General features: G+C 48.4%; 1 long non-coding RNA gene across 2 annotated transcripts in view; it reads left to right on the top strand.

The window, feature by feature from the left end:
- Window positions 1-14,826: 14,826 nt before the first annotated feature.
- Window positions 14,827-27,872, top strand: part of LOC102552091 (uncharacterized) — a 69,584-nt gene continuing 56,538 nt past the window's right edge. The window contains exons 1-2 of one of the 2 annotated variants that reach the window (XR_010057753.1): window positions 14,827-22,625; window positions 22,786-22,891. This is a non-coding gene — a long non-coding RNA (uncharacterized LOC102552091). Of the gene's footprint in view, window positions 22,626-22,785; window positions 22,892-22,933; window positions 27,205-27,872 lie in introns of those variants that run through there. The other variant, XR_010057754.1, reaches the window with a different exon arrangement.

The following is a 27,872-nucleotide window of genomic DNA, read 5'->3' as shown; positions in this document are numbered from 1 at the left end:
ACTCAGGTTGGCCCTAATCCTCTGGGAGTGCAAATGTTATTCTCAAAGACTAAGGCAACTCCTAGAATTTCCTTGATGTTGAACACCAAGGCTGGGGGCTACCACGGGAGAAATCTCAGTTGAGCTCCTCTCTTTGAGGGCAGGGTAGACATGGCTTCTACTTTTGCCAGGGGGATAGCAGTAACTGAGGCCCCACTACTGGAGAGTTGCTGAAACCTAACATCAAGTCCTGAAGGGTCAGGACAGACGTCTGGTGATCTCAGATTCTCTGGTCTTGTTCTATCCCCAGGGGGTAGTAGATGAGGCACAGAACATCAGCCTGGCAGAGAGAGGAAAACTGAATCGAGAAGTCTCCGTGGGCTTTCCCTGAAACACTGGCAAAAGCGAGTCATGAGGAGAGAGCAGAAAGCCAGTGAGATGCAGGACTGACCATCTCTGCTATGCCACAGAACAGGGAGAGCAGCCATGCAAGGCGGTGGGCACCAGGTATGCTGCGCGGGGTTCCTGTGTGAGGACACTGCGTGTGCCCACCACACATCCGGCTCAGGCCAGGTTGAGAGGGGAGATACAGCTGTGCAGGGCTGTCGGGGCTGCGGGAACTGTTCAGTGCAGGCACCCAAGACGACCAGCAGCTACTCTTTTCTTGAAAGGGGACAGGCCTGGAGAAGATGGGGATTCTCAGAGGCTGTCAGGTCAAATAAGACACCATTAACCTGGACAACGAGAAACATTTGATGGCTCAGTCACTCCATCTCTGATGGCTTCCAATGCTCAGCCCCTCCGAGCTCCGGTGGCTTCCCATTTCATTTACTCTGTATCTCAGCAGGACAGGGCAAGGCTGGTGTGACGCTTGCTCTCAGTTGTCAAGTTGACGAGGTCGAGAACCACCCCGAGGTGGGCCACCTATGGAAGATTACTTTGATCCGGTTTGTTGAGGTGGGAAGATCTGTGTGGGTCCCGACGCTCCCTGGGATGGAACCTGGGACTGTGTTAAAAAGGAGAAATGAGGGATTGGAGAGATGGCTCATTGATCAGGAACACTTGCTGCTCTTTCGGAGGACCCGGGTTCAGTTCCCAGAGCCTACATCTTGAACTCCAGCTCTAGGGGATCCAAGGACCTCTTCTGGTTTTCTCTGGTGCCGTGCGTAAGTGTGCTACACAGACAGACATGCAGGGGAAACACTTGCATAAAAGTGAGAGCGTGAGCTGAGTACATCCTTCGTTCCTCTTTACTTCAGGACTGTGAGTGTATGGCGGCCAGCTGCCTCAGCCTCCTGGTGTCCCGACTCCCCCGCCATGATAGACTGTAGCCTCAGATTGGGAGCCAAACCTCTTTCACCATTAAGTTGCTTTTGTCTGTCTTCCTTCCCTCCTTTATGTTTAGATTGTTTTATATGTTTGAATGCTTTGCCTTTGGGTGTGCATGGAGTGCCCAAGAAGACCAGACAAGGGTGTGAAACCTCCTGGAACTGGAGTTAGAGACAGTTGTGAGCCTCCCCATGTGGGTGTTGGGAACCGAATCTAGGACCTCTGGGAGAGCAGCCTCTTAGTGCCGAGCCCTCTCTCCAGTCCTGTTTCACGTTGCTTTGGTTAAGTATTTTCTTTCTCACAGCAACAGGAAAAGGAAGCGCTTAGACTTGTCTGATGTGTGAGGAACCTGGGGCCCAGACACAATCATTACCTAACTTGCTTATATATAGTTCTCAGAGGTAATTCACTGGCAGAGGAAGGTGGATCTCTGTGAATTCAAGACCAGTCTGGCCTCATAGGAGTTCCAGAGCAGCTAGGACCATGTAGGGATATATGTACTTCTTTTTTTACCTCAAAAGTGCATGTATCGGGGCTGGGGATTTAGCTCAGTGGTAGAGCGCTTGCCTAGGAAGCGCAAGGCCCTGGGTTCGGTCCCCAGCTCCGAAAAAAAGAACCAAAAAAAAAAAAAAAAAGTGCATGTATCTTCTGTGCAAAGTACCAGACTGGATTCTGCCCCAGCCTATCACAGAGGAGAAGGCTCTATGAGGAAGACGGGACTGCCTGCAGCTGCAGTGTCTCTGACTGACAATTGAATCCAGGGCTTTCCCCCGTGACAGCAGCTGCTTGCCTTCCCTCTCGCCACATCTGGAAAAAATGATTCAGGTGGCACTGGGCTAGCCATGTGATCCTGTGTGCTGAAGCACTTCAAAGTAGAAGCGTGTGCTCTGACTTTCCCCAGGTTCTGTGAAGTAAAGGTCATGGCGTTTGTGAAAATGTGGGTGTACGGTGGTTGGCCCATGGGAAAGGGTTTCAAAGGCTCTGTCTGAGATAAGTTTGTCTCTACAAGAGCCCGGTCCCCCCGCTGGCCCTCACTGGATGAGTGGATCTGGAAAATCTGGTCCTTCCCTTCATGTCTGGGTCGGTGATGGGCCGATGAGCTCTGCCTCTGACTGGTGTCACTTTCCTCATTTACCTGAGGTTACTTGCCCTAAGACAGAGCTCCACCCACACGAGGAGGGCAAGAACAAAGGTTTAGGCCCCACCACGGTTTCAGGTCTCTCTGTAATGATAGTTTTCTTTCTGGCCACGTGAGGATGTTTCTGGTCCTGTCTCCACAGAGGATGCCACAGCTCTCTCTCGGTCTCTTCTGAGGCAGCCCACAGCCTGAAACATGAGTGTTTTGGTTTCAATCTCAGCCCCATGTGGAGGTCAGCAAAGCCTCTCAGAACAGGAACAGAAAGTGGTCCCCCTACGTTCCTTCCCAGTCATTTCAGTCCAGCAGGTGATGCAGAGAGCAGAAGTCATAGAGGGTTAGGTGCTGGGCTAACACCTATTTGCCTTCTGCCTTTCTTGTGTAATTAGGATGTCTATGTCTACAAGCCCAAAGGACCAGTTCATGTGGAACGCTGAAGTTCATTTTGAGGCAGAGCTCACCAAGGCTACACGGGCAGGGGAGGCCTGGTGCTCCTGGCTGCTCAGTTAACCAGTGGATGGAAATGCAGAGCAGCCCCCCAGAAGCCAGCCTTGTCTAAGGCACTGCCTTGAAATCCTTTCCTGTGAGCCATTCATTATGCGCTCATGTTGGAGTGTGTTAGATAGAACTCAAAGCCAGATGTGAGGCAAGTAGGCACGCTGTTTTCAAGGAAGCCCAGAAAGGGTGCCGGAGGATAGATGCATGTATGGCTTCAGAGAATTAAAGGAATGAATAGACATAGTGTAAATAGGACAGGTGCCAACCCTATAGCAAGAACTATAGACGACCGTGGAAAGCTGGATTGAGAGAGGCGCTCTTCCCTGGTAAAGAGCATACCATTGTCCAGTGCCAAACAGCCCTGAGACATACAAGTAACATTATATGGAGTGAACAGGTCATATTTAGGAATATGTATGTATCTATATATGCATTAATAACAGTTAATGAAAAATGAACCCAAGAATTTGAGGAAGAGCAGAGATGGTTGTATATGGGAGGGTTTGGAGGGAGGAAAGGGAAGGGAAATGTAATTATATTACAATCTCAAAAAACCAAACCAAAACAAAACAAAGGGCAGTTTACTAAGCCAGGGTTAGAGGAATGGCTTAGCAGTTAAGAGTACTTAACTGTTCCTACAGAGGACCTAAGTGCTCCTCCCGACACATCAGCTGGCTCCCAACCATTTCTAACTCTAGCTCCTGGGAATCCAATGCCTCTGGTCCTGTGTCCTTCTGTGCATGCCCATATAGACACATAATTAAAAATAGAAAATTAATCGTTAAGTTATTAAAAACTAATAATGTAGCTGTTGAGATAACTACACACAACCGTGGTCTTATTTGTGCTGTCTAGCCATATTGAGTTTTAGATCCAGACATTAATGTGCATTAGAATAAATCTGGCAGAATATGTATTAAGTTGCATACGTGCATTAATACAGAGTAGCCCCAGAATGTTTTTCATTTTCTTCTTTTTTGTTTTTTTTGCATATTCCGACTTCCCATTTTGCACAGAATAGATGTAATGGTTTCCTGTGTATGTTTTTTTTTTTAATCAATAGAGATACATTTTAATTTAAAAGCTATGATGTAGGGGTGGGTTTGGTGCTAAGGTCCTGTTCCTCAGTTGGTTCTTGATCTGTCAGTGAAGAAAGCCATGGACCAATTGCTGGGTGGAAGGGACAGAGGACTTTCAGGTCCCTGGAGAAAAAAAGGAAGATGTAAGGAAGGGAGAGGGAGTTCGCCATGCCTTGGAGAGATTTTTTTTTTTTTTTGGTTCTTTTTTTTTTCGGAGCTGGGAACCGAACCCAGGGCCTTGCGCTTCCTAGGCAAGCGCTCTACCACTGAGCCAAATCCCCAACCCCCTGGCTGTGCGGTCTTAGGAGGAGCAGTGGGCTGTGGCTGCTCCTATAGGCAGGTGGTCAGAGATGTTTAGCAGGAAATAGATTCAACTGACTGACAAGTGGGGGCAGGTGGGAGAAGTGGAGCCCAGAGTAATGATAAGGGCACATTTTCCAGGTGGGAGATAATATTGCCCAGCAATTGTGCCAAGAAGGCAAGTTGAAAAGGAACAATTGTGTGTGTGTCTTTTATCCGTGGATTCAAGGGAAGCTGGGAGGGGGCTGGTAGCTTCACAACTTCCTGGAGCTAAGGCAGAATAGCAAAAAGTTACATATAACATTATGACTCTGGACATAGCAGTACAAGGTTGTAATTTCAGTGCTCAAAAAGTAGAGGCAAGAGGATGAGGAGTTCAAGCCCAGTCTCAGCTATATAGCAAACACAAAGGGCACAACCTGGGCTACAGAAGACCCTATCTCAAAACACACAAATACACGCTCATGTGTACATACAGCCAAGTGTATACACACACTCATGTGCATATATTCGCATGTGTGCACACATTCATGTGCTTACACACTCAAGTGCACATACACACACACATACATACACATACACATTTAGATCTGGCTTAGCTTGTGTCACCTGGTATGAAATAATCGAAAATCAAGCCATAAGAAGTTAATAAAATTGTGTGGAAATAGTTAAATATGTTTCAAATATATATATATATATATTTAGAGTATATTTCAAATGGTTTAATCTTTATTTAGGCTAGATGTCATAACTACAATAATTCCCTTCAAGAACAGCCAGGCACAGTGCATGCCTTTAATCCCAGCTCTCTGAAGACAGAGATCTCTCTGGAGGTGGATCTCTGTCAGTGTGAGGCCAGCCTGGTCTATGAGTGAGCTCTAGAACAGCCAGGGCTATGTAGATAGACCCTGTCTCAGAGAAACAAACACACACACATACACACACACATGCAGAGAGAGAGAGAGAGAGAGAGAGAGAGAGAGAGAGAGAGAGGGAAGCTGCAGCCATCCCTGAGTAGTGACCTCTGAAGTTCAGAGAGACCCACAGAGCAGAGAGTGTGTAACAGTAACAGAGGACAATAACACAATCAAAATCACATAGTTCTATATCCTGGTGGCCTCAACATGCCTCTCCCATGGGGTGATGCTTCTAGGCAGAGAAATGGGTCCAGATAAGACCACTGCATAGCTCGAATGGCCTAAACCGAGAGTTCTCTTACCCACAGCTCTGCACTTGCCCTGCTTAATAAGGGAATGAATCAGACTGTAGCATGAATGGAAATTCCTCTGATGCCAGAGACCTATCCTACAGTCTTCTGATTCCACTTGCAGAGTTCTTTTTTTTTTTTTAAAGATTTATTCATTTATTATATATAAGTACACTGTAGCTGTCTTCACACACACCAGAAGCAGGCATCGGATCTCTTTACAGATGGTTGTGAGCCACCATGTGGTTGCTGGGAATTGAACTCATGACCTCTGGAAGAGCAGTCGGGTGCTCTTAACCGCTGAGCCATCTCTCCAGCCCCACTTGCAGAGTTCTGCAGCTCAAAGATGTTCTATACTTCTCTTGATACCATCCTCTCAATTGCCATGAACCACCCCGGGCAGATTCTTCCTTACAGGTTCAAAGCACAGCCTTCTATGGTAGAATGAATTTCTTGCCCACTCCTGCATACTTTCCATGGATCTATTCAGTCTGCTCTCGTAGGGCCTGTGGTCAGTCCAGCCACACTTCCCATGCACAGCAGGCACCGAGAATCCCTTCTGGGTGTGCCAGTTTATAGCCCGTGGACCACCTGGACTCCTCAGTGTTTACTCACAGTGGATGCTATTTACCTCAAAGCTATCCCAGTCTGCAATATGGGGTTCCAATTAAATCAATAAGCCGCTTTCTTCACATCTGTACTGCATTAAATTTCTCCGGACAAGAGCATCTTTCAGTGTGTGAGTCAGGGTAGATTATGAAGGACCTTGCTATGGTTTGACTGAGCCCCCAGAGGTCTGGTGTTGGAAACTTACCCCAGAGCACAGCAAGGGTGAAAGGTGGGATTTTAAGAGGTGATTAGATCACAACGTTGCTGCCTTGGTCAAAGGGTCAATTTAATAACATTGGGAGTCACTGGTTACTGAGGCTTGGCCACATCTTTCCTTGCTCCATTCTTCATACATCACCCAGAACTCTTCTCTTGTGAGGATGGCATACGAAAGACTAAGATAACTCCCAGTTGTTTGGTAGCCTATAATTGCATTCACCATGGAGCCTAGCCTCGCCTTGAACTCACAATCTTCTCTGTCTTAGCCTCCAGAGGGCTGAAGATAACACAGGAGTATCAGTAAAGCTATCTGATTCTCAGTCACTGGCTTTCTGTTGTTGGTTGTGGACACGGTGCACGTCTGTCTGGGGATCGAACCCATGCCTTTGTGCATGCCAGGTAAACACTCTACCCTTGAGCTACATCCCTAGTCTGTTAAGATTCATTTCTGGTCTTAACTGAGTAGTTGCTGTCCCACGGGGCAAGAGCTGAGCTCCATAATGCTTCTCATACTCCAGACAGAACACACGAATTCACATTACTCATACTTTGGAACAACCATGGCAAGTTCCCAGGGACCCTCTTCAAGCTGACGGTTTTCCAGATTGCTTCCCAGAACTAGAAAAGCACTTTATTTACTGCTCATTACATACCGGTATTCCAACCGGTGAAGACATGCAGAGGGTAAGGCGTGTGGGAAGAGGCAGAGTGCGCATGGCCTCAGTACCCTGTCATGTCCAAACCATCAAGGGACAGTTTTCCGTCACTCCGTATTGTCAGGATTTAGCCAGTAAAGTCCACCAGCTTTGACATTTTCTCTGGGTGTCAAGCTGGCTGTTGGCAATCGTAAAGTTTGATATTCCGATTTTACTACTAATTCTAACTCTTAGATCGATCACATAGTATACTTTGTATAGTGGTATTTGAATGTGCAGGTTACAGCATGTGTAGGGGTTAGAGCGGTTGCAGCTAAAGGAATCTTCTGAAGCCAGAGGCCCAGCACTGGAATAGGCTGAAGAGGAGCCTATAGGGGACCAGATAACATGTCCTGCAAACCATCGAGATGGCACTGAGACATCAGGTGCTGGTTGCAATGACAAACTGAGTATTTAAAGTGAGGCAGGAGAAACCGCTTGACTAGTGCTCCAGGGACAGAGGCAGGAGTCCTCTGCTGTGATGTGGCCTTGACTGGTTGCTGGTAGTCAGCATGCCTGGCACATTTTGACCGTGGGAGACCTTTGCTACTAGTGGGAGGTGAGGGGCATCATATCATATCCATCTGGTGATATGATACGATACATTTTCAGATGTCATTGTTTATTACTTCCTGGAGTGCTGGCAGCTGGTGGCTGCTCCCTTATACTCTAAGGGGAGTAACTTAAGTCAGCTTTAGAAAACGGAACTATTGGGGCTGGGGATTTAGCTCAGTGGTAGAGCGCTTACCTAGGAAGCGCAAGGCCCTGGGTTCGGTCCCCAGCTCCGAAAAAAAAAAAAAAAAAAAAAAAGAAAACGGAACTATTTAAGGCTAGGCAGAGCTGAAAAACCGGCTCCATCCAGCACACAGGACCTTAGAACAGGTCCAGCCCGAACTGCTCAATCATCAACCCTACCGCTCTGATGCCAATGCTTGCGATTTTTGGTTATTTGAAACAGTCTCACCGTGCAGTCCCGGCTGGTGCAGAGCTAACTCACAGTGCTGTCCAGTCTCCCAGCAGCCTGGCCTCTGTCCCAAGTGCTGGGGTTGCAGATATGTTTTACCATGCTAGCTCAGCTAGTTTGGTTTGTTTGGGGTCAGGGTCTCACTATAGATCCTTGGATGGCTTAGAATTTGCTACATAGACCGGGCTGTCCTTAGAGATCTGCCGACCTCTGCCTCCTGAGTCCCGAATTAAAGTTATGAGCCACTATGTCTAGCTACACTTGGAGGTCTTTATGGAGATTTGGTTCTACTGACATAAGATGCACGAGATTAAATCATTGTCATGTCCCATTCACCTGATAACAGCTCTTCTCCTCTGATCCAACCTTCTGATCTTGCCTTACTAGTCTTGTACCACATGAAAAGTACCCTTATCTACCCAGGACTCTGGAGACAAAGACCAGACTCCCCCCACCCCCAAACACACACACACACACACACACACACACACACGCACACACGCACCTACTCACACACCTACCACCCCCCAAACACACAGAGACAGACACAAACATAGAATACCTTTCCTCCAGGCATTCCTGTCTATCCAGGAATGAAGAGATTCAAAGAGATACTCGTGCTATCTAAAGAGACACTTTGGCTATCAGACTGAAAGGGTAGATTCCAGGAAACTGGAATCTCTTTAGGAATCTGTAGAGAGAGGATGGAGCTGAAGCACCTGGAGGGGGAATTTGTCTACAGGAGAAAGATCTGTAACTTGTCAGAAAACTTTGGAGGAGAGACTTGGGGATGGAAGTGGCCGGCAGGGAACTACATCTTGCCTGAAAGTTTAATGTGCAAGCACATGTCTGTCTGTACACACACACACACACACACACACACACACACACACACACACACGTTCACATTTCCCCAGGAGAAGTAATGTGAGACACACATATTGAGGCTGACTCCATGGCAGGATTCAAACCAGCAGTTGAGACTAGGCTTACATCTGTTTCTAAGATCTGGGCAATTCTAGGTGAGCCCAGGCCTCAGACGCTGCCCCACCACCTGGCCTGAGGTAAGGACAGGTCAGCAGCAGTTTCCAGATTTCCATCAGCTACTCCCTCAGCCACAGTTTCCAGACCTCCTCAACAAGTTTGCAGCCCTGGCACCCCAGTAATGGAATGACCATAGAGATGGACCCAACAGATTAACATAGAACTCATGTACCCTGGAATTCCCTAAAGTGCTTTAAATCAGGCCTGCAAGCTCACTTGGTTGTCTCTCTATTCTGGTAATGGGAGGCCCCAGTGTGCTGGACCTCTGTTGTTATGTGGGCAACTGCTTTGCTGCCGGGAACTTCAGCCCAGAAAGCTGAGCCAAAGGCTTTAACCCTGCACAAAGGGCCATAGCTAACATCTACACTGACAGCAGATGGGATTATTGACTGCTGAAGGAAATGCTGAAGGCATCATGGCTTCCTCTCAAAGTGGCCATAATTCATTGCCCCCGGACATCAGAAAGGGACATCAGAAATAGCCTGAGGGAACAGGCTACCTGAAAAGGGAGACTGCCCAGGCTTCCACTGCCAACATCCTGGTAGCTTTGCTACCCCCATCCATCTCCCAGCCATCCCTGCATATACTGCTAAAGACGAACAGCCTCAGGGGGTGGGGGGAAGCCAAGAGAAGATGGTTGCTGACCTCTGAAGGCTGCACCATCCCACCTAAGGAGCTTGCTAAGCTGCTCATCCCTCAGAGTCATCGAGCTTCACACCTGGTCACCAAACACTGAAGGAACAGCTGTGAGCAGCAGGTGCAAAATATTCACCTTAGGTCACTTGGTTGATTAGGTGATCTCAGACGGTGCCACCTGCCAGGCTGTGAACCCCTCAGGCTATAATCAAGGAGCCACTCCAGGAACCAGAACCAGGGGTCAATGGCCAGGGGCTAATTGGGAAATAGATTATACAGAAATAAAACCAGGAACATATGGGTGTGAGTATTTGCTAGTTTTTATACTATACTATACTATACTATACTATACTATACTATACTATACTATACTATACTATACTACACTATTTTATACTATGGGGTGGGTAGAAGCCTACAATAAGAAGGAGACTGCCAACAGAGTGGCAAAGAGGCTTCTGGAGGACATCAGACCCAGGGATGGTTTGCCTACCTTGCTTGGGTCCGACAATGGGCCAGCTCATCTCTCAGGTAACTCAGTGTCTAGCACAGGTTCTGGGAACCGATTGGAAATTACATTGCGCACACAGACAGCAGAGTTCAGGGCAAGTACAGAGGATGACTTGAACCCTGAAGGAAGCCTTGACCAAATTACTCTTGAAACTGGTGGTGACCGGGCGTCTCCTACCGCATGCCTTATATAGGGCCAGGAGTATCCTCTATACTTCAGCTCTCCCCGCTTGGAGATTCTATATGGGAGGCCTCCTCCCATGCTGCCTTTCAGTTTGATATCATAGCTGAATATCACCAATGTAAGTTTTTAAAATCCTGGGAAGCCCTCCATCAGGCCTATGAGCCTGTTCTTCCCCTAACCCCATTGCTTTGGACAGGTGAGGAAGTTTGGATTAAGAGAACCTCAAGATTCTGGAACCTCGCAGGAAAGGGCCTCACGCTGTGATCCTGACCACACCTATGGCTGTAAAGATGGACAGGATCAGGACCTGGATACACCATTCCTGCGTTAAGCCTGCCAGGAGAGACCATCCAGCAGTTGAGGTCCCAGAGGAGGAGACTTCCAAGTGAACTGCCACAGGAAAAATGGAAGGTCACCCCACACCCTGTCGATCCACTGAAACTATGACTCCAGTGCTCCTGCTTCTGCCTGCTTGCTGCTTCTGCTTTGCTGCACCAGCCACTGCCCCTCACTATCTGGGTACCTCAAGAGAGGACGTGACAACCTTGTCATCAAGTTCACAGGGGCTAAGAAGGCCGATAGGACTGCTGGTTTAACTCCCCTCTCCCCAGACTTAACACAGAACTGTTGGTTACCAGAGACTCTGCGTTGGAGATAAGGTATTCCCAGCCTAGTCCCGCCTCTGCAAATCACACTGCAACCCCTACTGTTGCAGGATACATGCTGCCCCCAGAGAGCGCTTGGTGGCTTGTACTCAGGGCTTACTCCACGCGTTTATGGACTGGTGGTAAAGACGACTGAGGATTTTTATGTCTTCAACCAGCTAGCACCTCCAAGCAATTAGGCTAAAAGGGTGGCCATTTCTGCTGTGTTACTAGGTTCTCTCCTCGACAGAGGTCTGGCTGGAACTGCTAGTGTAGTGGCCTCAGAAACATCTCAAGGATTCGAGATGGCCCATTACTGAAAGGAAGGAATGAGAAGGCTAGGCTGACTCCATGACAGGCTTCAAATGGGCAGTTAAGGAGACTAGGCCTAAATCTGTTTCTAAGAACTGGGCAAGGGGTTGGGGATTTAGCTCAGTGGTAGGGCGCTTGCCTAGCAAGCGCAAGGCCCTGGGTTCGGTCCCCAGCTCCGAAAAAAAGAACCAAAAAAAAAAAAAAAAAAAAAGAACTGGGCAAGTCCAGGCCTCAGAAGCTGCCCTGCCACCTGGCCTGAGGCAAGGACAATGGGTCAGCAGCAGCTTCCAGTTTCTAGCCCCCACACCCCTAAAATGGGATGACTTAGAGATGGACCTAACAGTAACAAGAGAGAGTTCACCTACCCTGGAATTCCCTAATGTGCTTTAAATCAGGCCTGCAAGCTCACTTGTTAGTCTCTCTATTCTGGTAGTGGGAGACCCCAGTGTGCTGGACCTCTGCATTATAAAGCAGTCTTTTGGGGTTGGGGATTTAGCTCAGTGGTAGAGCGCTTACCTAGGAAGCGCAAGGCCCTGGGTTCGGTCCCCAGCTCCGGAAAAGAGAAAAAAAAAAAAAGCAGTCTTTGGGTTCACACACTCCTTGAGTCTAAGGTGTCACTCTTCAGCGAGTTATGGACCTTTCATTATGTGCGCGGGTGCGCACACACACACACCCCAAGAAGAATGAAGCTTCTATTTACTTTGGAAGATAAAAGCCACATCTTTTGTGTGGGCATCCCTCCTGCCATTCTGCCTCCCCCCACCTCCATGCACCACATTCCTGGGCCCTGTGGCTGGGGCTATTTCTGAGCATGGAGATGAGAAGGCCCTTTTATCTCCACTGTGTTACTGTTTCTGTCTGCAACACATCCTAGGCATCAAGAATAACACTGCTGTCCTTAGGTCCCAAGAAGCCTTTCCAACAAGGTAAGGTCCGTCTGCACCTTTCTCCTTTGCACCAACCTGAGATGCCATGCTGATGGGTTTAAAGGCTAGAAGACAATGGGACATCCAGAATGGGTGTTTTGGTGGTTTGAGTGAAAATGTCTCCTATTGGCTCATAGGGAGCAACATAATTGGAGGTGGGGCCTTGCTGGAGGAGGTGTGGCCTTGCTGGAGGAGGTGTGGCCTTGCTGGAGGAGGTGTGGCCTTGCTGGAGGAGGTGTGGCCTTGCTGGAGGAGGTGTGGCCTTGCTGGAGGAGGTGTGGCCTTGCTGGAGGAGGTGTGGCCTTGCTGGAGGAGGAGTGGCCTTTCTAGAGGAGGTGTGGTCTTTCTGGAGGAGGTGGGGCCTTGCTGGAGAAGGAGTGGTCTTTCTGGAGGAGGAGTGGTCTTTCTGGAGGAGGTGTGTCCTTGCTGGAGAAGGCGTGGCTTTGAGGTTTTAGAAGCTCAAGCCAGACCTAGTGACTCACTTTTCCTGTTGCCTGCCTATCTAGATGCAGAACTCTCAGCTCCTTCTCCAGCACCATGACTACACACTGCCATGCTTCCCGCCATGATGATAATGGACTAAACCTCTGAACTGCAAACCAGCCCCAGTTAAATGTTGTCCTTCATGCTGTGGCCATGGTGTTTCTTCATAGCAATAGAAACCTTCACGAAAACAGGTGTTTATGTTTAGTTAATTATTAGTTAATCTGTCTGTAGCTAACCCTATTACCTACATCGAGAGGTATTTCTAGATCACACAATGTTAAGGTTTTCCCTGTACGTGTTGTTGTGGCTCCTGGAAACTTTGTTGGGGAGAGCAGCCAAGGGACAGTAAGTCATACAGAGCTGAATTCTGAGACCTCAGTTAAAAAGAGGTTGCACTACTTAAAAAATTAGATAATTCGATGGGTCAGGCCTCATAGTACCCAAAACCAGCATGACTCAAAGGGGAAGTGTTTTCTGAGAGCACAAAGAGGCTGTGTTCCAGAGATAGCCAAGGTTGTATCTTGTGCTGTGGCTGGACTTGGTAATGTGTAAGAGTCACCCAGGTGGTACTACTGGTTTTGAAGGCATGAAGGGGTCATGAAGAGCAGCTGAGGCTGGGCACTGTGAGAGGCCATGGAAGGCCATTGATGGCCCAGGACTAAAGAGGTCATGCAAAGGAGGTAAGGCTAGGTACCATGGAGAGAGCCTCTGAGAGGCTATTGGTGAAGCCTAGCTGCAGTGGAAGACAGCAGTCTTTTGGAGATGCCGTTACCGTAAGATGACCACCAAGAACAGCAGCAGCAGTGGAGCAAATGGAGCCTAGAAGACAGCATGTGTGCTACAAAGGGCAGAGCTGGAGAAGTGACCCAAGCCCTTGGAGGAGCCCAGAAGATCGTGAGTGGATCCCAGATATTGGATGGTTAGAGTTTGATTTTGCTTTTGATTGTGACTGTGCCCTTATATTTTTCCCCTCTTGAAGTAAGAAGGTATTTTAGTAGAGCCCACAGTTAAGAGACTTTGAACTTTAAGAAGACTTTACATTTCAAGAGATTGGATATTTTGAAGGGATTGAAATTTTAATATGTAAGAATTTGTAAAGACTGTGGGACTTTTAAAGTTATTTAGATCTTGGGGATGAATAAGAAAGTAAGGTTTGAAGCTTAATGATGATGTATTTGTGTCAAACTGACAAGGGGTTTTGTGCAGGATATTTTTTGTGCATGATGTTTTGTGCAGGAAGAGAAACCCTGACTAAGACACACTGGCTACTAGGAACCCTGTTTCAAAGCAAAACAAAACTTAACAGATGCAGAGGCACTCGTGCCTGGACTGGCAGAAGGTAAGCTACAGCTCGTTACTATTAAGAAGCACACTATGGGTGGAAATTTAAGATGCTAAAGAAACCTGAAACAGAGAACTGAATGCCGAACTACAGGTAACAGCATGTGTTATAACCCCCGTTACCTGACATAGCCTCCAACTCTGTACAGCACAGAGTCTGAGCGGCTCTAGTCTTGCTGGGTCCTTGGAAGCATATGTGTTCTTCCTTAGTATGTTATCTCTGTCTATGATAAATTCTTCCTTTGGGGACCCAAGAACTCGAACCCTTTCTGGAAATGTCCACAGAACCCCCATATCAGCCAATATCAATAGGAAATCTTTAGTTTCCGGTAATTTGAGAAGAACCTGTAGAAGAGAAAGCCAGGAGGGAGCTACTAGTTCTATGAACCACTCTATCATCCCCTGGCCCACCAGGGTTCTTTCGTAGGGCAGTCTAGAAGCATGGCCGGCGGCGTGAGGCTAGAAAGGCTGGCATCGCTTGCTCCTGGTTCCATGGTATCATTCTGACCTATATTCAGGTGGTTCCTCCTGCTTTTCTTTTCTGGACACTGGAAATGCGAGTCCGTGTGAAGAAGACTCAGAGGACAAGTGAGCCCCGAGCATAATCTGCTGTGTTGGATTCCTTGGAACACCACCAGACGGTAGGAGGGGCTTCTGGAGCTCGCCCTAGAATCAGCTGGTCAGTGGCTGTAAGTTTTCTTTATGCGAGGGGGCGGGGTGGTGGTGGTGAACTGCAGGTTTCCTTACGGAGTGGTGGGGCGACTGGAAGGGAGGCGACACAAAGCTACTTTACTGGATGAAGAATGCTAAAAATGTGTGTGAGGAAGCTGAGCGGAAGCTGAGCCTTGAGAGGTGGAAGCATGCCCAAGGTTGTAAACAAAAAAAGCCCTGAAGTGGGCAGGTGAGGTGGGGGGCGGGGCCGGGATGTCTGTCCTCATTTGCCAGCTGGGTCTCCTGGTTTACACTTCGGGTCACACTGTTGCAGCCGAATTTCTCCTACGGGCTGGCTGTGAGCAGGGCAGGGAGGGGCAGATCTGTCCCCTTGGCATTCATAAAAGCTAGTTTCTCTCACAGGCTTAATAATTAAGGTTTCTCAGCCTACTGGGCCCAGGGCCTTTCTCCTGCCGAGAACTATGCCTTTTGTTTCTAGGCCTCCTCACACCTGAGCTCAACTGCGTTGCTAATGACAACCCTCCTTACCCCTACCCACTTGACTGACCTTTACTTGGGTGGGTATGGATCCTGAGCCCACAGCTCTCATTCTCGGGAGCCACATCCCACCCCAGGTTGGGTTCACATTTCACTGAGCACAGTCCAACTATGTGATGTTCCCAAACCCCCGCCCTCCCCCCCTGCTCGCCCTTGCCCCTCCCCGCCCCCCCTCGTCCCCGCCCTGGGCGAGCACTGAGTCTTCCACTTTCTGCTCTACAGCTCCGCGAGTTTACTCACCTTTGTGAGTCTTTTCTTAGCACTCTTCTTTCAGCTGCTAGCCAGAGCCTAAGTGTACCTTTTCTGGTTCTCTGGTTTCCCACCCTTTCTCTGGAGTCCCCTTTCCCTATCTGGCATGCAGTCGAGTGTCAGCTATGTGGCCGAGAGCCATGCTCTTCCTACCTATAAACTAAAACTCATCCAGTGTGCTCCATGAATTTCATTCTTTGAATTCACAAGTGCGAAACTCAAAAGTCTGTTTTTGGGGAAAACTGGTGGCCATCTAGTTTTGGGGACTCTAGCTCTCTCCAAAAACCTCAGTTCTCAAAGATTACCCAGTACGCCCATATCCTTGTTGAGGGTGAGAGCTAGGCGCAGGTGGTAGGCAATGCAGGGCTTGCCAGGAGGCTCAGAGGCGGCAGAGGAAACAGGTTGTCCCTAGACGAGCCCCAGAGAGTTCTCTCTCAAAGTGGCTGAAAATTCTTGAACCTCTTCCGCAAGAAAGAACCCAGAGGATTGCCTTGCTGACCTTGGCTTCCAAAGCCTTCTGCATAAGCAAGGCAGAGAAAAGATTATCGCTCACACAACCTTAGGACAGCTTTTCAGTGTGCCTGTGATCCCTAATGAGGATACTTTGATGGGGGTAGTGCTGATTCAAAATGGAGTGACGAGGGGGGTCACCAGGGGTCACCACTTCTTTCAGGGAGCCTCTTCTCTTTAGGGGGTTCCTTATCCCAAGAAGACCTGCACTGACCCTCACAGGCCCACTATGGTCTCATGAGTGGGAGCTGGCACCCTAAGATATGTGGTGGCTCTGTCTGTCTCTACCCCCTCTCTCCCTGTTCCCACATGTTTCCAGCTGGCCTCTCTTTCTCTCTTTCTGTTCATTTCTATTCCCGCTTTCTCTGCCCTTGTAGCTCCATCTGCCTCTACCTGATCTCCCACAGCAAATCTCCCTTATGCTAGGTTGTGGCATGGTGTGGTTTCTTGGGGAGATACCTTGGTATGGGCCTACCAGGTACCCCCTTACTCCTGCTGGCACCACTGCAATTTTATTTCATAACAGTTTCGTCAGTTTGTGCAAGCATGAAGACAGAGCTCAGATCTGAGATGCAGGGGTGGGATCAAGTAAGTTTTACACACGCACGAACATGCATACGCATATACACATGCTAGCTGAATGTAAAAACAAGGAAATAGTAAACATAAAGAAGGGGGCAGAAGAGAGGGCTCAGTGGTCGAGAGCATTTGCTGCTCTTGTAGATGATGGGGGTCTGGCTATCAGCACCCCCATGGTGGCTTACAACCATCTACAACTCCAGTTCGAGGGGATCCGATACCTTTTGACCTCCTTGGGTATCAGGCATGTGTGTGTTGTACATATACACTTATAGGAAAAACACTCATACATATAAGATTAAATAAATCTAAAATAAATTAAAAGCATATGAGGTAAGACAGGCACTGTGTGTGTTTTTAGTCTCAACATTCAGGGGGCAGAGATGGGTAGATCTTGGTGATTTCTGAGTCCAGCCTGATCTGCATAGCAAGTTTCAGGCCAGCCGGAGTTATACAGTGAGCCTCTGTCTAAAAATAAATTAATAAGCCAGGTGTGGTCGTGCACACCTTTAAAAGGAACTTGGGAGGTGGATGCAAGTGGATCTTCTAGTTTGAGGCCAGCCTGGTCTACATAGCAAGTTCCAGGCCAATTCTATCTTTGTCTCAAAATAATAACAATAATAACAATCAATGATAATAATAATGATGATCATTAACAATGATAATGAAGACAACTGAGGAAGACACTGGGCCTCAGCCTCTGGCTCCACAGCTCGTGGCATATGAGCACGCCTGAGCAGTACTCCATTAATCCACTCTATTTGCTCAGCGGCAGCAGCGTGAGAGCCTCGCTACCGTCCCAATGTTGTGGAGTCTTGAATGAAACACACACACACACACACACACACACACACACACACACACACACACACAGCCTCATGTTTAATATCTCAATGAATGGGTACTTGCAAACATCCACATGGCTCACACACTCTCTCCTCCGATATTTCTGAGTTAATTCTTACTAAACCTATATTCCATCATGGCCGCCCTGGACCCTGGCCTGAAGGCTGCCGGGGCCACGATCTGTAACTGTTACAAGTTGGCAATCTCTCTGTCTCTCTATCCTACACTTCTTAGGCCCGGACCTCCCAGCATGGTACCTTCTTCTTCTGTATCTCTTGCCAGGGAATCCTAAATGTTGCATCTCTGTCTCTCTGCCCGGCCATTGGCCGCTGGCAACTTTGTTTACCAGTCAAATCCAGCTGGGGGCAGAGACCCATCCTACATGTAGACATGCAAGTTTCTGTGTAGTTTTGGGAACCCAATTAACATAATACAATCAATAAACCAAATCCACAACACATGCCTGTATGTGCATATGTGAGTCACACATATGTATGTACGTACACACACACACACACACACACACACACACACACACACATAGAGGCTGGGATTGGCAGGAGATTAGTAGCAGAAGATTACAATTTCCTTTTAGGGTGACAGAAGCATTCTGAAGTTGATTGTGAGCATGGCAGCACAACTTAGAAGCCCCTAGCACTCACTATGCACGTGGCAAAGCCTTACTCAAGTAGAGGGAGGATGGAGCTCACCTGTCTCTCAGCCCAGACCTGGGCACTGAAAGGAAGGTGTAGGCTCCCACTTGACAGGGGTGAGTAAAGGCCATTATTTCAAAGAGATCAACGAGAGACCGAAGGCTCATGCTGTCTCTTCTCCTGTCAGGGTGGGAACTTGGGCCTCCATGTAGTCTCCCCAGGAATTCAGTACCTTAAGGTACTGATACCCCTCACTGAGATGAATGGTGAATGAGTGAAGGCCTGGCTTTAGCTCTGTGCCACTGGGGTTGACCAGGATGTGTGCAAGCTGGTGAAGAGAGAAGGGTATGTTTGTTCCTTGTCAGCTCAGTCAGGGCTCTGAATTATTAATCATCTCATTTCTTGGAGAGGCGTTTGGCTCTTTGACCATCCCCCACCCCCACCCCTCCAGCCCTGCACCATAGACAAAAGTGCTTCCCGTCTGATTTCAGAGCAGCTCCCTCCCTCTACATCATTTTGGCCCAGGAAGAAAAAGCAGGAAGCAGCTGGAAGGATGTTTTTGCATTTTCAAGTTAAAATGTGCCTAGATTATTATACATCTGGGCTCTGGGGAGAGCCACTATATGTAGGCCAAGTGTTTCTTAGAAATTCTGAGAGGTGTGGCGATACACTAGGTACACACTCTACAATCAGGAGGAGGCCAAGGCTGCGTTCTTAGTGCCTTCCCTCATTGCTTCTGGGTAACGGCTGACAATGATCCTTTAGCCATAGCTTCCCTCAGATGCCCCGAAGCCAGGATTTCTTTGAGCTCACACCTGAATCACCAGTTGGGTCACCCAATCCTGTCACATGCCTTCTGTCATCACGTGCTTTAGATAACCACAAGTTGGCTTTAGATAGGCTAATACCAATGCCAGAACACCAACGTGCCAGCTGTCACCTCCCTGCCTCTGGTTCTTCCTTTATGAGGCCACCATACTTACCTGATAGCCACTACAGTCCTTTGAGGTCATGTCACTCTCCGTGGATGTGCCCTGACTTTCTTATTAGTCTGCAGCCTGATACAGTAAGCAGCCTAGCTAATCGTAGCTTGGTTTTTTTGGGTTGTATTCATAATGACAAAATGAAGCATATGTTAATCAGGGTTTTATTGCTATGAGTGGATATACGACCAAGGCAACTCTTATAAAGAAAAACACTTGATTGGGGCTGGCTTACGGGTGTAGAGGTTTAGTCTATTGTCATCATGGTGTGAAGCATGGCCGTAAGCAGGCAGACATGGTGCTGGAGAAAGTTGATTGGCTGTACATCTGGATTGGCAGCAGCAGGGAGAGTGACACCTCCAATGACTTCCTCCAAAGGACCACACCTCCTAATAGTGCCACTACCTATGCATCTGTAGAGGCCATCTTTACTCAAATCACCCCCACTCTTTATGGAGAGTCAGAGCTATGTCTGGTGGGCTTGGGTTTCCTTTGCCCAAAGAGACAGCTTTGTTTCTTCCTTTTCTAGGATTTGAACTCAGGACCATCTGGAAGAGCAGTCAGTGCTCTTAACCACTGAGCCATCTCTCCAGCCCTGTTCCTTTCTCTTCTTAACGATTTGTTTATTTGTACTTTACGTGTATAAGTGTTTGAGTGTGTGCACCTAGTGTGGGCAGATGCCAGAAAAGGGTGGGGTGACAGGTGGTGGTGAGCAGCTGTTTGGGTGCTGAAAACTGAACCTGGGTCCTCTGAGAGAATGCTGAGTGCTCTTAACCACCGAGACACAGCTTCAGCTCCAAGGATTTCTTCGGTGCTCCCTCCCTGTCTGTCAGACTCAGAGTTTAAGATACATTGTTGCAGTTGTTTATTTTGAAGCGAGGCTTCGTTTCAAAATGACTTCATATCTACTGAGATGCGGCCAGGACCACACAGAGAGTTGCTTTGTACTTTTCGTGGGGACCGTGATGCCTGACTCTTTCTGAGCCCCAAGCCCTGCTGGGTCTGCACCGCCCTATTTCACTAAGGAACCTGTGATTTGACTCCATGAGGTGAGCGAGTCCTAGGGTCTAGATAGTGTGACAGCCACCTCAGAGGGGACATTCTATTCCCGACCCTTTGTCCCTGTTTACTGGACAGTGGTTGCGTTTGGTGGATTTGGACCTCAGGTTTGCTCTTGGTGGAGCAATCCCCTGGGAGGATGTTAATAGGACCCTTGGTGGATTCTATAACTGAGGGTTGCCAAATGGTCAGGTGAGCTGAGGTCAACTCACATCAAAAGGAAAGGAGGAAAACCATTATAGGCAAAATTAACAGAGACACTGCAAGGTCGCCTTCAAAAAATTCCTTCCCCATTTAGGAGAATGTGACCCACATCAGGCCACCATTGAGGGGAAATTGCAGGGCTGGGACAGGACTCTGTGCCTTAGGCAACCTCCTCCTTGTGGGTCCCCACCGCAGCCACTGACACATGGCTGGATTAGCTCTAGCCCTGCTCTCTTTTCCTCAGTCAGACTCAGAATTTTTCCGCTATAGTCAGGATCCACCTCTAATGATTTTTGTTCTTCCTCCTGTTAACACTCAGTTCGGCCAGAGCCAGAAAGGCTTATACTTTTCTAGGAAATGAGCATCAGTTGAATGGGTGTGTATTGTGTGTTTTGTGGAGTGGCTGAGTGAATATATTTACTCCTGAAGAGCTCCACAGAGGTTACTGAGAAGCTACACCCAACTTTATCTGACTCTTTATTTGTAGGAGAGGATGGGGGCTTGGATTGAGACAGGGTCTCATGTAGCCCAGGATGGCCTCAGATTCTCTATGTGGCCGGGGATGGTTTTGAACATCTGACCCTCCTGCCTCTTCTTCCCAGATCTGGGATTACAAGTGTGCACTCCCGTGCCCACCTTAGGCTGGTCTTTCATGAGTTGTTTTGCAAGCATCTCTTACTGTTGCATTCATATCAGACATGTGGACAAACAAAAAGGAAAAGAACAAAGTCCCATGAACTGGTAAGGATTTAGGGTAGGGCTGACCAGACGGCTCTGCAAGCCTGCTGATCCCTCGAGCCATATGGAGGAAGAGACCTGACTCGAAGAAGTGGTCTTCTGACCTTCCATGCTGTGGCACATGTGAGCTTCCATCACACCAAATAAAAAATTTAAATGTAATTAAATAAAACCAAACCAAACACACACACACAAGGATCTGAGTAAATATTTCTCCAAAGGTCAATAAATGTGCAAAACCTCATGAAAAGTGCTTGGCGTAATTAGTACTTAAGAAACTGAGATCAGAACCATGGGGGGGGGGGAGGGGGCGGGGCTGGAGAGATGGCTCAGTGGTTGAGAGCACTGGTTGGTCTTCCAGAGGTCCTGGGTTCAATTCCCAGCACCCACATGTCAGCTCACAACTGTCTGTGACTCCCGTTTCAGGGGATCTGACAACCTAACACAGACATACGTGCAGCCAAAACACTGATGTACATACAATAAAAATAGATACATTAAAAAATAAATATAAGATTAAAAAAAGAGCGGAGAGATGGGGCCAGGGTAGAGGAAGTGGGGAGCCAGCACCAGTGTTGGGGAGAACATGGGCGAGGAGATTCTGGACTCATATGCATCACTGGTCAAGGATGATGGAGAACGCAGGGCTTACTACAGACGTCAAACAAGTCTGTCATCCCAACACCTGGGAGGCAGAGTCTGGAGGATTAGGAGTGCAAGGCCAGTCTCAACCATAGGAAATCCTATCTCAAAAAAACCAAAGGGGGGAAAAATAAACATAACCCAGCAACTCCATTCTTTAAACCCCAAAGAGCTGAGAGTAATGTTTGTATAAAAATGGATCAAACCAACCATGGCAGTACCTGTCTGTGACCTCACGCTTAGGAAGCAGAGGCAGGAGGATCATGAGTTTGGTGTTAGTCTGGGCTCTACAGTAAGACCCTGTCTCAGACAGACAAAAGTAAATAAATAAAAATCTGTAGTAAAACAACTTAGGAGTGAATCATCTGAAGGACACATGGCGATTTAAGATTAACAAGAGGGGCTGGGGATTTAGCTCAGTGGTAGAGCGCTTACCTAGGAAGCGCAAGGCCCTGGGTTCGGTCCCCAGCTCCGAAAAAAAAGAACCAAAAAAAAAAAAAAAAAAGATTAACAAGAAAGTGCTGGCTCATGCCACAGTGTGGGTCAGTCTTGAATACATTAAACCCAAACTAGCCAGGCACAGAAGGTCGCACACGGTAACCCTATTTACTCCACGTCCAGAATAGGCTAGTTCCTAGAGATTGATAGAGTCCAGGAACTAGGGAGAAAGGCAAATGCTTCCTGTTCACACTCGCTCTCCCTCCCTCAAAGGTATGATGGCAGGAACCTGGCCAGAGAGAGGAAGCGAAGCAGAAGCGGCAGGGAATGTTGAGTCATGGATGAGCCACGGGTGAGCCTTGGGTGAGCCACGGGTGAGCCTTGGGTGAGCCTCCGGTGAGCCTCGGGTGAGCCACAGGTGAGTGTGACAAGACTTCTTGGGAGAGAGGCTTCAGTGAGCAGCTCCTCTAATTGGTGGTGGTGGGGACAATGACTATTTAAACCTTTTTGGGGAGATGGGATGGGGTAGAGGGGTGAGTAGGGGCTATGGGGTGAGTGTATATCCTTGGTTTGAGCAGGTACTGCGGATGCCTCATTTGCATAACCAGGTGCTCGCTGCATGTGACCTTATAAGGAGAAAGGAAGTTCAACTTGTAACTTGGAGACCAGGTTATATGACTAAGGGTGAGTGGGCGTGGGTGGGTGGGGTGGGGGTCATAAGGCTACATCGCTAGACCTATAGCCCCAGAACAGGGAGGGGATGGTCCTACTCCTGCCTCAGTACGAGATTTTCAGGGTTTGGATGTGCCTTGGCCTCACTCTTCCTCCAGGCCAGCTCCTCCTGGTTCCGTGGCACCTCTGGCCCCACAACTGCTAGTGGATACCCAGGCTGTTCTTCCAGGATGCAGGTGCTCTGCAGTAAGGGTTGTCGTGGTGACAGATGCAGAGTCTGAGTGTCCTCACACCCAGTACTGTACATGGTGAACCTGTCACCGTTATGGTGTGAATAAGCCATCGACACTTAGTGATGGCGTTGGGCCCACTTGCCGCTGCTATAACAAAATGACTCAGATGGGTAATTTGTAGGCATGGAGACCATTGGCTCACATTCCAGGGCTGTGATCCAGTCTGATCCAGGAGCTACCATACTCATGACTAGCCCCTTGGTTACCTCTTCTAGTTACTCCTTTTGATAACTTTCAGGGGGAACTTCTGAACTCTTCAGATGTAACGGATTTGTCACATGGCCCCTCCAGTAATCTATGAGATCTACCTGCTTAACCAGAGGGTAGGGGAACCCTGACCCCAAAGCCCCAAACAGAGCATTCTTTCCCATTTTTGTTTTTGCTTGTCTGTAGACAGAAAGTGCTGCCGTGTTCCTGTCTGACTTCGAGTGTTTTTATTGTGCGCCCCCCTTCCTTCACTATGAGTCACTTTACATTGCCCCGAGCCCCTCCCCCATTGCAGACCCCTTTCATGGTCAGGTGTCTGTTTGAATTATTTTATGCATTGAGTTTTTTGATGTTTATTTTAAATGATTATACATCTATGTTATTGTGTCCTAATTTACTCTTCACGGTGTCCTGGGGGTAGATAGAGCTCAGGGGTGAGAAACTGAGTCTCAAAGATCTGTAAAGCTCGAAGTGGCAGCAGCAAAGTTGTTTTTTTTTTTTTTTCTTTTTTTCGGAGCTGGGGACCGAACCCAGGGCCTTGCGCTCGCTAGGCAAATGCTCTACCACAGCAGCAAAGTTTAAACCCAAGGTTGTCTTACTCTGAACCCAGTGTTTTAACCTGCAGAAGTCCAGCATGCTGGAATCCACGATCTACAAAGATGGAGAGACTCTAAAGTGAGCTCCCAGGCCCCATTTAAAGCACATTAGGGGAATTCAGGGGAGGAGTAGGTGACCTCTATCTTAACCTTGACTCTATCTCTAGGAACATTCCAGAACCATTGCTAGGGCCTGGGGGGCTGGAAACTGTTGCTGAGGAAGTAGCTGAGGAAGTCTGGAAACTGCTGCTGACCTGTCCTTGCCTCAGGCCAGGTGGTGGGGCAGCTTCCGAGGTCTGGATTTTCCTAGACTTGCCCAGTTCTTGGAAACAGAGATGTAGGCCTAGTTTCCTTAACTCCTAATTTGAAGCCTGTCATGGAGTCAGCCTGTGGCATTCCCCTTCAGGTCTGGGCCATCTCTATGGGCTGGTATTGTTAGGGAATCATCAATTGAAGGGTGGAAATCTGTTCCTTACCAAACCTAACTAAAGCATTGATTATGTAGGGACTGTAAGTCAATGCTGACATCAGTAGGATAAGGTCAGGGTAGGGACAAGAGTGGTCAGCCAAGGAGGCCAGTTGAAGAGGCATTCGACCAACCCTGAGACTGTTCTCTTTCTATTCTTCTCTCATGTAGTCTCTTTCTGACTAAGGCCATGGATTCTTTGACCACCCCTGAGTGGTCAATTAGAGAAACAACATCGTTCACCTAAGGCCGTGTAGAGTCCCCCATGCTGGCCTCTTTGTAAGACTATTCTGCCAAGAATCCTGCATGGCTGGGATGGATTTTTTCCTAGGCAGTGGTAGTACTGTTAGAAGGTGTGGCCCTATTGAAGTAGGTATGCCACTGTGGGCGTGGGCTTTAAGACCCTCACCCTAGCTGCCTGGAAGCCAATATTCTGCTAGCAGCCTTCAGATGAAGATGTAGAACTCTCAGCTTCTATGCCCGTCTAGATTCTGCCATGTTCCCGCCTTGATGATAACAGACTGAACCTCTAAACCCATAGGCCAGCCCCAATTAAACGTTGTCCTTATAAGACTTGCCTTGGTCACAGTGTCTGTTCACAGCAGTAAAACCTTAACTAAGACACATCTATTGCCAACCGTAGGGCTTTGTAATTTTTATCTTGGGGTATTAAGGCTGAGGCCTCTACACTAGGAGCTGCAGTCAGCCGTATGCCAAGGAGAGAACCTAGTAACACAGAAGAAATGGCCACCCTTTTATCCTGATTGTTTGGAGGTGCTAGCTGGTTGAAGACACCTTCCCCAGAGTAATAAGTCACTCTGGGTACAAGCTGTACTAGGACATAAAAATCCTCAGTCATATTTACAACCAGGCTGTAAATGCATGGAGTAAGGCTGGAGGTACAAGCACACCAAGTGTTCTCTGGGGGCAGCATGTATCCTGCAACAGTAAGGGTTGCAGTGTGATTTGCAGAGGCGGGACTAGGCTGGGAATACCTTATTTCCAATGCAGAGTCTCTGGTAACCAACAGTTCTGTGTTAAGTCTGGGGAGAGGGGAGTTAAACCAGCAGTCCTATCGGCCTTCTCGGCCCCCGTGAACTTGATGACAAGGTTGTCACGTCCTCTCTTGAGGTACCCAGATAGTGAGGGGCAGTGGCTGGTGCAGCAAAGCAGAAGCAGCAAGCAGGCAGAAGCAGGAGCACTGGAGTCATAGTTTCAGTGGATCGACAGGGTGTGGGGTGACCTTCCATTTTTCCTGTGGCAGTTCACTTGGAAGTCTCCTCCTCTGGGACCTCAACTGCTGGATGGGTCTCTCCTGGCAGGCTTAACGCAGGAATGGTGTATCCAGGTCCTGATCCTGTCCATCTTAAGAGCCATAGGTGTGGTCAGGATCACAGTGTGACGTTCTTTCCAGCGAGGTTCCAGAAACTTGTGGTTATGCCCCTCATTCCAGGCTGGCATTGGACAGCCGTTGGGTGGACTCTTTGAGGGTCCCCTCAATAGTATGGGAGTGGCGATAACAAGTTCCTGCCCCATGGTTATTTCATCAGCATCCTTGACCAGTGGCAGCTATGATCCAGAGGCAGATTGGACATCCTTGGGCCACTGGGTCCAGCTTCTTAGATAAATAAGCCACAGGTCTTTTCTATGGTTTCAAAGTTTGGGTGAGCACCCCTTTTTGTATCCCCCTTCTCTGATCTACATATAGGTGGAAAGGCTTATGAATGTCTAGGAGGGCCAAGGACAGCACCTCCAATAAGGCTCTTCTTAGAGTCTTAGAAGCCATGTCCATCTCAGAGGTCTATTCCATTTTCTCTTCTTAGCCCCTGGTGGCCTCATATAACAGTTTGGCTATCTCAGTGAACCCTGTTACCCAAAGTCTACAGAACCCAGCAGATACCAGAAATTCCAGTACTTGACTTGAGGTTGATGGGATTGGGATGTTAAACATGGTTTGCTTCTAGGGTGTCTGACAGCATGAGTGGGCCACCCCCCTTGAATATGTACTCCAGATAGGTGACCTCAAGTTGACAAAGCTGGGCCTTCTTAACAGACGCTCAAGTTGACTCAGCTCCTATAGCAGGTCTCCTGGGGCCCCCGGCATGTCTCCAAGTTGGGGGGTACAATACATACTGGAGCATGGTCATTTGGGGATAGGCCCACTGGTACTCAACCAAGTCTTCATGCAGTGCCTCCTCAAAGGTGGAGGGTGAGTTCTTGAGTCCTTGAGGCAGGCACGTCCAAGTCAGCTGTCCCTTGAAGACTCTAAGTCTTGACGTTCAAAGGCAAACAGAGGCTGGCTTTTGGGGGCCAGAGGCAGGCTGCAAAGCAATTTAGGGGCTGAGGCTTCCAGTAGATGTCAGGGGCAGTTTGGTTAACAAAAGCCTTGCTCATGGCTGACTGGTACTCCCTAGCTTCTGGGTCAAAAGCAGTGTGGGTCCTATGGGTTTCAGATGTCTTTCTAGATATTCCCTTGGGGCTCTCATTTTTAACCTGTATTACCTGGTTCACTTTAGATAAGTTTGTGGTCTGTCTGGCCACCTCTAGGAGCCCCCCCCCCCCAAATCAGAATCTGGTGGTAGACCAGGAGTCTGTTTTTATCTTTAACAGCAGTGTTAAAATCTCAGCCAGGTTGAGTCCAAAAAAAGGCTGCATGGATGTCAGCCTGAATGACTGGGTGCCCTTTGCTCCCAGAACCAATTTCTGGCAGCTCTCTTGATCCTCTCTCTCTCCTCTGTGGTGAAGAGGACCTGATTGTCCCAGGTGAGTCAGCATGATTGAATCAGGAGGACCTGTGAGAGCTGATTGTCTTTCTAAAATTGGGGGGGGGGGGCTGGGGGGAGTGGGGGTGGAGGGTGGAGGGGGTGGGGGTGGGGTTGTAACTTCTAATTATAAGGGTCATTGTTGGCAAATGACATACTGTTTCCCCTGAGCATCTGGGGTCCCGTAGCATGGAGGGGTAAGGCAGTAGCAGAGTAGGCCCTCTGTGCAGTATGGGGAGGAATGCGAGGTGGACTCCAAATGGAGTCAGGGGAGTCAGGAACTGCTCCTCCGTCTGCCTGTGCTGGCTGGGTAGGGGCAGCATGGGCAGGGGTAGGGGCAGAAACATAAGGAGGGAGGCAATGATCCTCCTCAGGAGCAGAAAGGGGAGCAAGGCCAAGGCTCAATCTCCATCAGAGAAAGGAGGGTGGGAAGAGTCGAGGCCTGTAGCACTTGTTCTGGGCAGACCCTGGCCTCAGAAGCTAAACCTTCACCCTGCAAATGATGGAGAGACGGAAAGTCCCCTCTTCAGTCTGTAAGTGAGCCATTCATTCCTGTAAGAGATGATTAGTTCACAGGGAGGAACAACCAGACCAAAGTCTTCTGTGACTCAGCAAAAGTCCTTGAAATGGTTCGGGACCAAGTCCAGTGAGATGCTTTGTGCCTGTCCC

This window comes from Rattus norvegicus, chromosome 14 (genome assembly GCF_036323735.1).
Source record: "Rattus norvegicus strain BN/NHsdMcwi chromosome 14, GRCr8, whole genome shotgun sequence".
Classification (NCBI taxonomy): Eukaryota; Metazoa; Chordata; class Mammalia; order Rodentia; family Muridae; genus Rattus; species Rattus norvegicus.
Note: the sequence above shows the minus strand (reverse complement) of the source record. Positions and strands in the feature narration are given on the sequence as shown.